Source organism: Pomacea canaliculata, linkage group LG14 (genome assembly GCF_003073045.1).
Source record: "Pomacea canaliculata isolate SZHN2017 linkage group LG14, ASM307304v1, whole genome shotgun sequence".
Lineage (NCBI taxonomy): Eukaryota > Metazoa > Mollusca > Gastropoda > Architaenioglossa > Ampullariidae > Pomacea > Pomacea canaliculata.
Genome location: NC_037603.1, coordinates 423,104 through 434,457, shown reverse-complemented (window position 1 = coordinate 434,457; position 11,354 = coordinate 423,104). Strand labels below are relative to the sequence as shown.

Here is an 11,354-nt window from a genome sequence, read left to right as displayed (position 1 = left end):
CTGCGATCGAGGCTCGGGTATAGTCTCGACTATGTACACAAATTGCACGTCTAGGAAACAGTCGATAGAAATACTGTTTAAAAGCTACTCAAAATGTACAAGATTAATTATTTTAAAGAATTAACGTACTGTGAAGAGCTGCTACAGCCAGTAAGAACGACGGAGCAACCCAGTTTGCTGTGTGTGAACACCACATGTCAGGATGTAGAAGCAAGCTGCGTGCTAGCTGTCCTTGGGTGATGCTGTTGACGCGGAAGAATACATCGTTCGGTCAGTTTGCGGAACTAGATTCTGTTATGCCAAGAATCTCAGTGTGCAAGACCGTATTGTAACGACTGTAATGTATACAAGGCACCTCGTTAGCCAATTGTACCAAACGATGTTTTCTAGGTACGTTAGTATGTAGGAACACTTTGACAGGTCTCCGGTAGGTATCGGCGAAAAAAGAAACAGGCAGTTCTAAAAATAGCCTCTGGAGAGTCCCCGATCTTAATGCGTTGCCTCACGTGATTGTCTACCATTTACTTCCTTGTTCTTGTAGGCATGGCAACAAGACGCTAGGAAAGCAAACTTTTCCCATTTAGAGAATAAAATTCACTAAAGATGCAATTACTTGAAAATTGCACTTATGGCTAGTTTTCTGAAGTCACGTTACGATCCCCTGGGGACAACCCAGATATCATAAGTCTCTACCTTAACTACTACACACAACACACACTCGACACTTAATTTTCTCCACACACCAATGTCTCTTGCCACGTGGAGGACTCCGATTTTCTTGACGACCGTTGTTTCCCCCTGTCACCAGAAGTGACACGCTTGACACTTGCATGTCGTCAACACGTGTCCCTCTCGTCACCTCGAGGCCGTAACAACTGACCAATCGACACATCGCTAACACCTGATAGACAGGTGGTCATTGTGACTAACCCCTGCCCACTGTACCTCCTTACTTACCCTCACATCAGTAACGCGTCAGTAATGGCGTCTAGACTCGTAGTCACTGCTGTGTCCAGTTGGTTGCAACAACACAGGTCGCTGTCGTCCTGCGCTAGGTACATCTCGACCAGCACTAGGTACATCTCGACCAACACTAGGTACATCTTGACCAACACTAGGTACATCTCGACCAGCACTAAGTACTTACTGACGTAAGCGGCCAGCAATTCTCAGGCCCAACTGATTCCTGGGGGATAAACAGCGGTGAGACATTTGTGGCCCTTGTCCATCCCATCGGCCTGGTGCCGAGAAAGGGCGACCGCTGTGTCCACCTGATGTAGCGCCGCCTATCGGCTGACCCTTTCCCCTTCTACCCGTTTAGCAGCAAGTTCGCTCGACTTGTGTAGGAAGCAGAAGTGCAGCATCAACCCTGTGGTTATAGGGCTATACCTAGTTATCTCATGACACAGCTGTCTCCGGTGTTTCTCCTATTCTTCCTTCTGTCTATCACACGTTTATTTAAATGTTTATGTAAGAGCGAGACAGCAAAAGACGTATAGAAACTTCGTGGTTATGAGTTTTAATGGAGGTACTCCTACTCATCTGTGATCTTTTGATGTTTGTTGTCTCCTACTCATCTGTGATGTTTGTTACACCGTTTGCCTCTGTTTAGGATGGTTCTTCAGTTCTTGTGCTGCGTTATTTCTTACAACAGACATCTTCCTCCACTAACGGCTGCTGTCTCCTCTTCTTCCATCTTTGGACTTTGCACTAAAGTTGATTTTGTGTTTCCTTCACTGACACTTGAAGTTGTTTTAGCATTTAGGACCAGTGTGGGCTATTGTACACCAGTGTGGGCCAGTATGGACCAGTGTGGACCGTTGTGTCTAAAGACTGACAAAAGTCATATCAGACAAATCATCAACAAAGCATAGAGGTAGTGGTCGGATATTATTAGTGTATAGACCTAGTGATTGTATATATATATAATAGAGCTAGTGGTCACACATACCTTGCGGGGTGTAGTGCATGCTCGGGAATACTTACATACCAAAGATGTCATACACAGGAATGTGAAGGGTAGCCATGTTTTATCACCAGGTAGTCTACAGGTGTGTCTCACTGACTACACAACTCTCTTCCTTCTGATCGTTGTAAGGCAGCCAGGGCAAGTTATTTGGTTATTTGTTTGGTTATCGCTTAGTTATTTTATTATTAGTTAAAGGTTGACTACCGTACTTTTCACATCGTTGTTGTCAGCTTTTCTTTTTAGATGAAAGACACTGCTCGTTAGGGATTACCTTCTGTCGTCTGCTTCCTGAGTGAGCGGTGTTATCTTCATCGCTAGCAGCGCCTCTTTCTTTAGGTTTAGTACTCGGTCTGTAATCTTACTTCTTGTGATGTGAACTATCGAAAACAAACACGTGTCTTTGTTTGCTGGATGAGGTCTACTTTTCTTTTACATTTTATTGGCTGCCTTCTCTCCTTGTCGCCCCTCTATTCCTTGGGATTCTGTAGTTTTCTGAGAAGATATAGTCACCGTACATTGGTTAGTGCTGGTTTAGAGTTGTTTTTTTTTTGACACCTTTTATTAAAAAAAACAAAATACAACTTAAGAATAACCACCACCTCAGCGCAGTGAACTGCGCTGAAACAAAGCAACCGCAAGACACAGTACAGCTGCATTCAAACATACAAATGGCAGTAAACAATATCAGACTGAACACTTTAATGCACGACACTGACATTAGTCTGCTGAGGCCTTTGACAGCACGTGTACAACCTCTTATACACACAGTGACACAGATATCACGCTGGTAGACTGACACACGCACGGATATGCTAGACACATTAACACACACACACCTCTGAAGCAGACAAACTTGTTGACACTTGTTGCTTTGTAAACAGAGACACGGACCTAGTGATGTAAAATTCTGTAATGACGTCATATCTATTACATCATAAGGTGATGACGTGGTGATAGAGTAGAAGAGGACAAACACTAAAAGACAATTGTTGGTGTAAGAGACTGACACACGACTACAGCAGATGACAGGTGTGTCAGTGTCAGTCACTTTCTTGCTGTTTGTCGTCAGGGGAGAGAATCACAAGTTGTGACGTACAGCGGGACATGTGATCAAGTCGGATAGAGGTAAGTTTGCTCCTTTCTAAATACTCAGAATTAAATAAATCGTAATCAGGGTCCTCCAGACAGACGACGACTTTTCTCTCCAGACCACGAACACGATCTCCACTCGCCAACCACACCACGTCACTGCGGGCCGTCACCACGTCCTCGATGTCGTCATCCTTCATCACCCGCACTGGGATACCCGCTTCTTGCAGTCCTGTGACCACACCCGACTGATCACTAACGTCATACCAGTACAACACCAGCACGTCTCTCCACTGTAGACAGGGTGGTGTTCTGCCGCCACTGGTAGAGGTCAATGTTGTAGATGTTGTTGTGCTTCTCCCTGTCAACATGGATATAAACAATAGCATCGTGACGTCATCACGTAAACTGAGAGACACACGTCACTAACAGTCTTATTTACAAGACTGTTTCTCACCCGTTCGTTATTTATCACATAGGTAAGTGTTTAACTGTAAACAACGTTACACTACACAATACACACACCTACCTGTAACACCAACACGGAGACTCTGTAGGAAGCTGGCCACCTCACGACCGCACGTCACACAGTCACCTGGCACGCGACTTGAGTGACCCTGACCTCGGTGATACAGTCGTGTGACTGGCGGGCCGTCTGTGTGGTCGGGCACACCTCGCTCTCTGTACGGCAAGACATGTTGGTCTGTAGTGATCATAGCGTCCTGCTCGACTTCCCTGACGACGGTCGGAGGGGAGCGGAGGGGTCTGGTTAAATATTCCACTTGCCAGCCGTCGGGTGTGCCTCCATGGAAACAACTTGCCGCCCACAGATGGAGACGAGGAACTCGTGTCAGCAGCAACTCACACAAAGTCTGGAAGTCATTCATTCTGTAGCCACGACTGTAACATAGCATGATGCTACACGCGTTACACTGTGTACTATTATTAATGTGTGATTCTGTTTGTGTATCATGTGTAATATTGCTACCAATGATGTCATAAAGTAAGTAATGTCACAATAATGACACGTGTTACAACACAATCTGTGTAACAGCCGATGCTTCAAAACAAATCTATGTTGACAACACAACTCCTCCATCACCAACTCACCTCCACTCACTCACTGCTTCATCAGCGATGACGTACAACGATCCTCCGCTTGCCGCCTGTAACAAGTCCTTTACGATCTTCTCCATGTCTTTACTGTCATAACAATGATACTGCAGGAGGTGAGGCTGACCGGGTGATACACCTGCTGACTGTTGTGTCTTTACTGTCTGCAGCAACAAGTGATACAACATGCTGCACGCTGCACGACTCTCATTACAGATACTGACAACGTAGACGTGGTGACCACATCGCAGCCACTCTATGGCCATCAGCAGCAGCACCACAGTTTTACCTGTACCGGGCGGTCCGGTGACAAAGAGTTTTGGAGGCGCCGTGTGTAGCAGGTGAACTTGCTCCGGGAAGAGTGTTATTACAGCAGTGTAGCACTCTCCTGTCCACCACACGGCCTCCCCCAGGGTCTTGACACTCAAACGTGGAGGACATGTGCATGGCACAGTCACTGTTGTCGCCGGACCACAGAACCTACAACAAACGACTCTGACCATTTGATGTTTAAACATTCTGGATAACCAGGCAATTAGCGATTGCTTTCGTCTTTTTCTTTTATTAGTGATTTTTTTTTTTAGATAATACTCCTCACTTTCTTGCAACTTCTCTTACAGAATAGTGTTTAATTAAAAATTAACGCTTCAGAACAAAAACAAAACATAGACAGCATAAGAGGGACAGAACAACAAATAGCATATTAACAATAAAAAATAACAACACCACTTGCGAACAATAAAACCACAAAGAAAACGCAAAGAGGAAGATAGAAGGGTGTTAAAAGGACTACACATTATGGGAAAGGTTGTTATGAGTAATGTTTACGGAAGAGGTGTGTTTTCAGTGCACGTGTAAAGGATTCAATAGTGGGTAGGTGGTGGGTATGGAAAGGGAGAGAGTTCCGTTGTTTTGCTGCACAATAACTAAACATCCTGTAACCATAATTAAGTGTCAAGGCGGCCATACATATCAGTGCTGCAGGTGACAGACAGTACGACCGGGCTTCTGGCAGTGATGGTTGTCGCTGTTTTTAGCCGTGAAGACCTCTTGCTTCGTGCTAATGATGCAAGGTGTGTGATGTGAGTCATTCGGCACAACACTCTGGGTAGGACTGTTTATAGGGTACCTTTCATGCTGGTTAACGCAGAGACAGAGACTAAAATTGTTGCTGACACAAAGGAATAGACTGGCCACATTAATGAGGACCTGCTGACCGCTGCTCAAGACAGACCTCAGTCACGTGCCGCTGTGTCTGTCCAGTAGCTACTCCCAACGACGTGTAGCGGTGACCAGCATAAGCTTTCACCTTCCCATACGGCAGGGTATGAATAAAAGAAAGAAAGAAAATGAACGAATTGACACTGTTTCAGATCCAGCAGTACTCGGACAGACATCTAAGATCCACACAAGCTTAGTCACGTGATCAGCTCTACGTGGTTAAGGGTACCTCGTGATAGCAGCGTCACTTAAGGTTAGACTTAAGCGAAAAAGGTTCTTTAGACCTCCATACATGTAGTCATGCCTGAAGACCCACTGGTAAGAAAACAGATATATATCTCAGTATCCATATAAACCCAAAAAGCTTGATTAATGATCTTATCCCCGGCAGACACAATGAGGTAACAAGCGATTTTAAAGTAAAGAGACCTACAGAGCCAATGACTTCATCACGACCCATGCTGTTTTCTGGACAACAAAATACTTACACACTAAAAATAACAAAGTTTCTTTATATCATTTCATACATTTCTACAACTCACCTGGCTACCAGTGTCTTGTACACGTCACGTGTCATGTGACTGTCATGTCCAGCCCCAGCCACACATTGCTGCCACCAGTGTCCGAGTTCACTCAGCACGTGACTACTGACGTCACACGGTGTCTTGGGGTCAGACAGCTGATCACAGCACAGACACAGACCTGGGATGTCGGCGGGGTCTGTTGTTCCCAGACACAGACACAGGTCCTGTAATACAACCACGTGATCAAAAGAGCGTATTCTTTGACAGTTCTGGTGATTAAACTAAGCAGCTTTTTGAAAATTATAGTATCATCTGATGTCACCAGCGAGGGCTATACCCCTTGGTGGCTTGTGTGTGTGCATGTGTATGTGTATGAGTAGCAGTGAGCACGAGTTAAGGAGGGACGTGTAACGGAGCAGACTGTTCACCGAAGCCCAGGATTGTTTGTGAACTTTATTGCTGCAATCTCGTATAAGCCAGCGTGGCCGAAGGACATTGTGTCGAAACTGAGAGTGACAGATACCGAGAATGAGAGAAAATCGCTGCATCAGCAAGGTACTAGTTGCAATAACTTAATTTTGTAACAGTTTTCCAGAGGAATAATTTCATATGCTTTGCAGATATTTTTAAAATCATTAATTCATCAAATTACAAAATTAAATTTTACAGGGTTCAATTTGGATATCAGTTAAGGACTAAGCGTTTAAATAAAGCGGCTTCACCCTGCCAGTAAACACGGACAAGCGAAGGAGACCGGGCGCTCCTCCCTCACTAACCCTTTTTTGCTCTTTGCTGAAGATTACCACAGGAAATTAAACTGTTGTCCCCATAGCCGAGGTGCCTTTCTGAACAGCACCAGCTCCCTTGCATGACAAGGGAGATAATTGTAAAAGTATGTGAGAGAGAGAGAGAGATGTGGCCATATAAGATTACTCCACAAACTCATTCAGGCTACTTCTGAACGTATGTCGCTTACGAGTAAAAGAAATAACTGTGTTTAATTGTTCTGTAAAAAAGTGAAATGTACAAAATATTTTAATTTCATGATGTGAAACAGTTTTTACTTGAGCTATGTGGGTGTCGCCGGAGATGGCCTGTTGAAGTTGACGAGTCGTGAGGTTGGGGAAAGCGATGGTCTTAGTGATGCGCAGACCGGGAGCGATGTCGGACACCAGGTGAGACAACATGGCCTCCGCCTTGTCCAGCTGTGACACGGCCTGTTTGAGCTTCTTTTTTATTTGATTATCTATTTCCTGCTGTGATATTTTCAGTTCCTGTAGGTTGTCACCAAATGCCTTCACCTCAAGTACGACCAAACCAAAACCTCGGTGAAGAAGAAGTACATCAAAGTCTCCTTGTTTCCAGTTTCGGGGCAGACACGACGGAAGACTGATGGCTACAGGTAACTGGGCAACTGCGGCTGAGTAACAAGGTTCACTCAAGTACTGTCCGAACTTCAGCTGACTAAGTCCTACCAACACTTCTTTGTTGTGTTTAGACATTGTCTGCAGACACATGAGAACCCGATTCATGGCGGCATCGTCTCTAGTATCACTGTCCTGAACTGGAGAAGGTTGAGGACTGGGAGCCTGACCCGCAGCAGGTGGAGTTTTCGCTTGTTTGTTGGACTGACCGGCCTTTCCAGGTGCTGGCTGAAGGACCACAATACTCTCACCAGCAATGGACTCTCTGGTCATCGGCACGCGGTTGAAGTAGACAGGAGGCAGGAAGTAGGCGTCAGAGTCGAGATGAGGGAACGCGGCCTCAACCCATTGTAACCAGAATGTCTGGGCTTGTTCTGATAATGTTAACTGCATCAAAGCCGCTTTAGTACATGAAACTGAAAGCTTCACATATTACTATAAGTCAATTTATTTCAACTTTTCTTTGACAAACCTTTATCATTTACTTTTACATAAAACTATTCGAGTTTTCGAAAAGGAAATATTTATTAAAATTTACCAATTGTATTATTGTTTACCACTTAGTATATAGTTCATGTTCAAATCGCTTTTTTTTCAAATTGACACTTTTGCTTATATTTATACTGGTAGATCCTCGTGTAGTTTTTATTTAAATAAATAAACAATGTAAACAAACAAACAAACCTTTTTATTGATGATCTTGACAGCTTCGTCGACCTGAGATGGAACACCACGGATGGTGACAACCTTCCTACCGAGTACAGGTGACGAGTTGACATCATAGTCTACGTCAGCGCCTGACTGTTTGCTCACCTCCTCAAGTAGTCGTATGTTTTCTGTAAAAAAAATATATATATATATTTGATTGTTGTTTTTTTTTTTTTTACAAAAATCTAGCCGACAGTTGCATTTCAAACCGTAATTAGTACAACAAACTAAGTGGTAAATATAGTTTTAATGTCATGGGGGCCTAGGGCATCGGATACAAAACTTTAGCATTGAATGTGGTCTCGTCCACACAATGTATCATACACACAATGTATCATACACACAATGTAGAAGACCTCAACGACCGCGGTTCTCCCGAATAGCCTCATGGGAGCTATCTCTGCCCCGACAGTCATAGTCCGTCAAGTGCGCCCCCTATTGCTTGATTTGTTCAACATTTTCGGGAGAAAAAGGGGCGCATGCAAAAAATTATTTCCAGACCGTATATATAAAAACAGGAAAAGCAATTTCCCTTTCTCTCTATCTTTTCAGTTGGGGAGAGACAGAACTGTAGCGACAACAGTAACACACACTTTGAAAAGAGCAGGAAGGTTAGCTGGATGGAGGATGTCAGCCTATTAAGTAAGGCATTTAGATTGTAAGTGTAGGTGTTTAAATATAGTTATTTGTTTGCAGTGAAATTCATCAAGCAGTGATGAAGGAAGAGCAGTTTGCATGTTATTATTCTGTTTTTTTATCACATGCTATCTTCTTCACCTTTATCTGTTTGCACTCAGTCTTAGACCGTACTTGCTGACATAAGTAGAATAAAGGCATTCGACAACATTTGGCTGAAGAGAATGTTCTACGACACAGAGCACAAAATACAAAACCAATAACAAAGCACGGTTGCTACAATCGTAGGACACCAGTGACCCTTACTCCATGGAGTCAAAGACAGGCTAATCGGGTTTGGCCATACAGCCCTGCACGAAACATCTGTCGTAGCTGCCTCTGTGTGTGTAAGCGTGCTGTGTTCCTGTAGTATACATTTAGTTAATATAATTAAACTCATACGGGCTGAAAGGGAGCTGCTCTCCTTTTGCAAGACTTGTCTTTTCTTTTGCAATGAGCGAAGTAAACGCCGCAAAATCTCTCTGTAGTCTTGCTTATTGACCAATATATCATGGTAGATGATAACAAAATCATCGGCCAGGAACTGCCGGATATTCAGGTTGTTGTGAGAAGCTGCACCCTGGCTGCTTCACAACGACAATGCATCTGCTGACACCAACCTAACCACACTATTCACCTGATCTTGCTCAATGTGACTTTTATCTTTTCCCCAGTCTCAAAAGGATCATCTAGGGGACCTGTTTTGAAGGCTTACAGGTTACAGACAGGGCATTAACGACGGAGCTGAAGGGCATCTGAGATGAATCCCTCCAGCAGTGCATAGAAATTATCCAGACAATGAAGATGAAATGCATCGGACTTCAGGGTGTTACAACAAAGGTTTCACCACGTAGTGAAATTCAAATGAATTGTTTCTGACACCAGCCCCGTTACCTTGAGACACATCTCGTAACATCATCAGGTTCCCTGCGAGGTGGATTTTAAGAAGTTGAAACTGAAGACACATTTGGTATACATCACCGTGAAAGGCATCTATCCGTGTACGAGGTAAGGAACGAATAAACGAAATATTTCTCAGAGAATAACACGAAAACCAAACTCACCTGTATTCTGAAGTAGTTCAGCCTGTTCGTCGGTCACGGCGTGTAGGTAAACTTCGACTCTTCCGCCGCCTCTAGAACTTTCTCCTCCAGGGCCTCCTTTCCAGCATTGTCCCTGTAATATTTATTACAAGTTTACATGGTAACATCCTAGACTGAACTCCATATACACAGCTTGCATGATGAAAATACGCATAAGAGTATATTTTACAATCATCTTTACAAATCGTTAAATTTCTTTTTACCATTTATGCAAGTTGTAACCTCTTTAACCTTGACCCGTCTAACCCCAACAGACTCACAGTCCTGGGTTGACTACACCTTGTCTCACCTGTTGTGAAGCAGACGGCGGTGGACCAGACATGGCTGACAGTGGTCTCCCCTCAGCAGCACCAAGTCTATAAGAGGCAGCGACTGTCGTCTGCGGTCTGTCAGGACAGGTTACAGACTGTCATGTCCTCTCTGTGCTTGATGATGGTAGACAGCTAGGATGTCAAACATGGGCGACACTAGATGTAGTGAGATATTTATTGTCCAAGGCATTCCACATTGTTAGCGCCACTTGTCAAAATAGATCACGTGGCTAACTGTAGTAATTAATACAATTTCCGTATATGTACACCTATACAACAAAAGTCAATAGGTCTGTACAGCGCGAGACCCAACAATACTTCTGTAGACAGGAGGACATAACTGTAACTCCTGGTTTGCCATGTTCACTATGTGGCACAATGTTTTCAATTCTTCAGACCTCTGCGTGTGTGTGTGTGCTCGCAAGCTTGACCTTTTACGCGTGTAGGAGGGAGGGGAGAAGTATATTTTCAGTGCCTTGAACTCAATAGTCTAAACTTTCTGTAGTTATAAAATCGCAGTTTTACATAGTTAAAGTACTATGGATTTGTCGTCTGACAACTATATTCACAAATGTCTAATACAAAAGATAGTGAGGCGTTCTTTAATAAACATTAAGCTTCATCACGAGACTGCTTATAAAAGTGTCGAGTGGCTCTTTTATCTTTATTTGCAGCAGTTATTCTATGTACACACCACTGTATACACGTTTTGTTACAGCACGTGTTGTTTTTAATACCAACTCATTTACGAAATCCGATTCGTTTTTATTCCATGTATGGCAATAAACAAACGTTTGCTATCAAAGTCTATGTTATCGGGTTTTTCCAAGGCATTGACATGATTTTAATCGAGATTTGTCTGAATAATTTATTTACAGATAATTAGGCCTGTCTTGTTAAGTTTATATAGAAATTACAAGACATTAAATGTTTTATTAATGACAACAGACTAGGTTCAATATGTGAAGTATGTTTGTCATCATTCATGCGGCGTGTCTGGTAGAACAGGACACAGACTAGCAACACAGGCTTAGGCCTCAATTTGTGATTTGAACCGTCTCATGTTTTCTGTATCAGTCTATTGTTGTTGATAATCTCTCTTTTTTCCTTTTTCTATCCCTCCTGTCTCTCTCTCACACGCACAAACGCACTCCCGAGGAGGAGTCAGACAAAGGTGTTGTGTGAGGCAGAAATTTACAGCCTACAGATGGAGGTGA

The 11,354-nt window shown here is 43.5% G+C and overlaps 1 protein-coding gene and 1 long non-coding RNA gene across 2 annotated transcripts in view; both read right to left on the bottom strand.

The window, feature by feature from the left end:
- The window catches only part of LOC112554923 (von Willebrand factor D and EGF domain-containing protein-like), a 535,332-nt gene that overhangs the window by 147,695 nt on the left and 376,283 nt on the right, over positions 1-11,354 (bottom strand). The gene's annotated exons all lie outside the window — the stretch shown is intronic.
- Positions 4,602-5,987, bottom strand: LOC112554964. The gene is made up of 3 exons (XR_003097363.1): positions 5,935-5,987; positions 5,348-5,480; positions 4,602-4,651 (listed from the first exon to the last, which is right to left on the bottom strand). It is a non-coding gene; the product is annotated as an uncharacterized LOC112554964 (long non-coding RNA).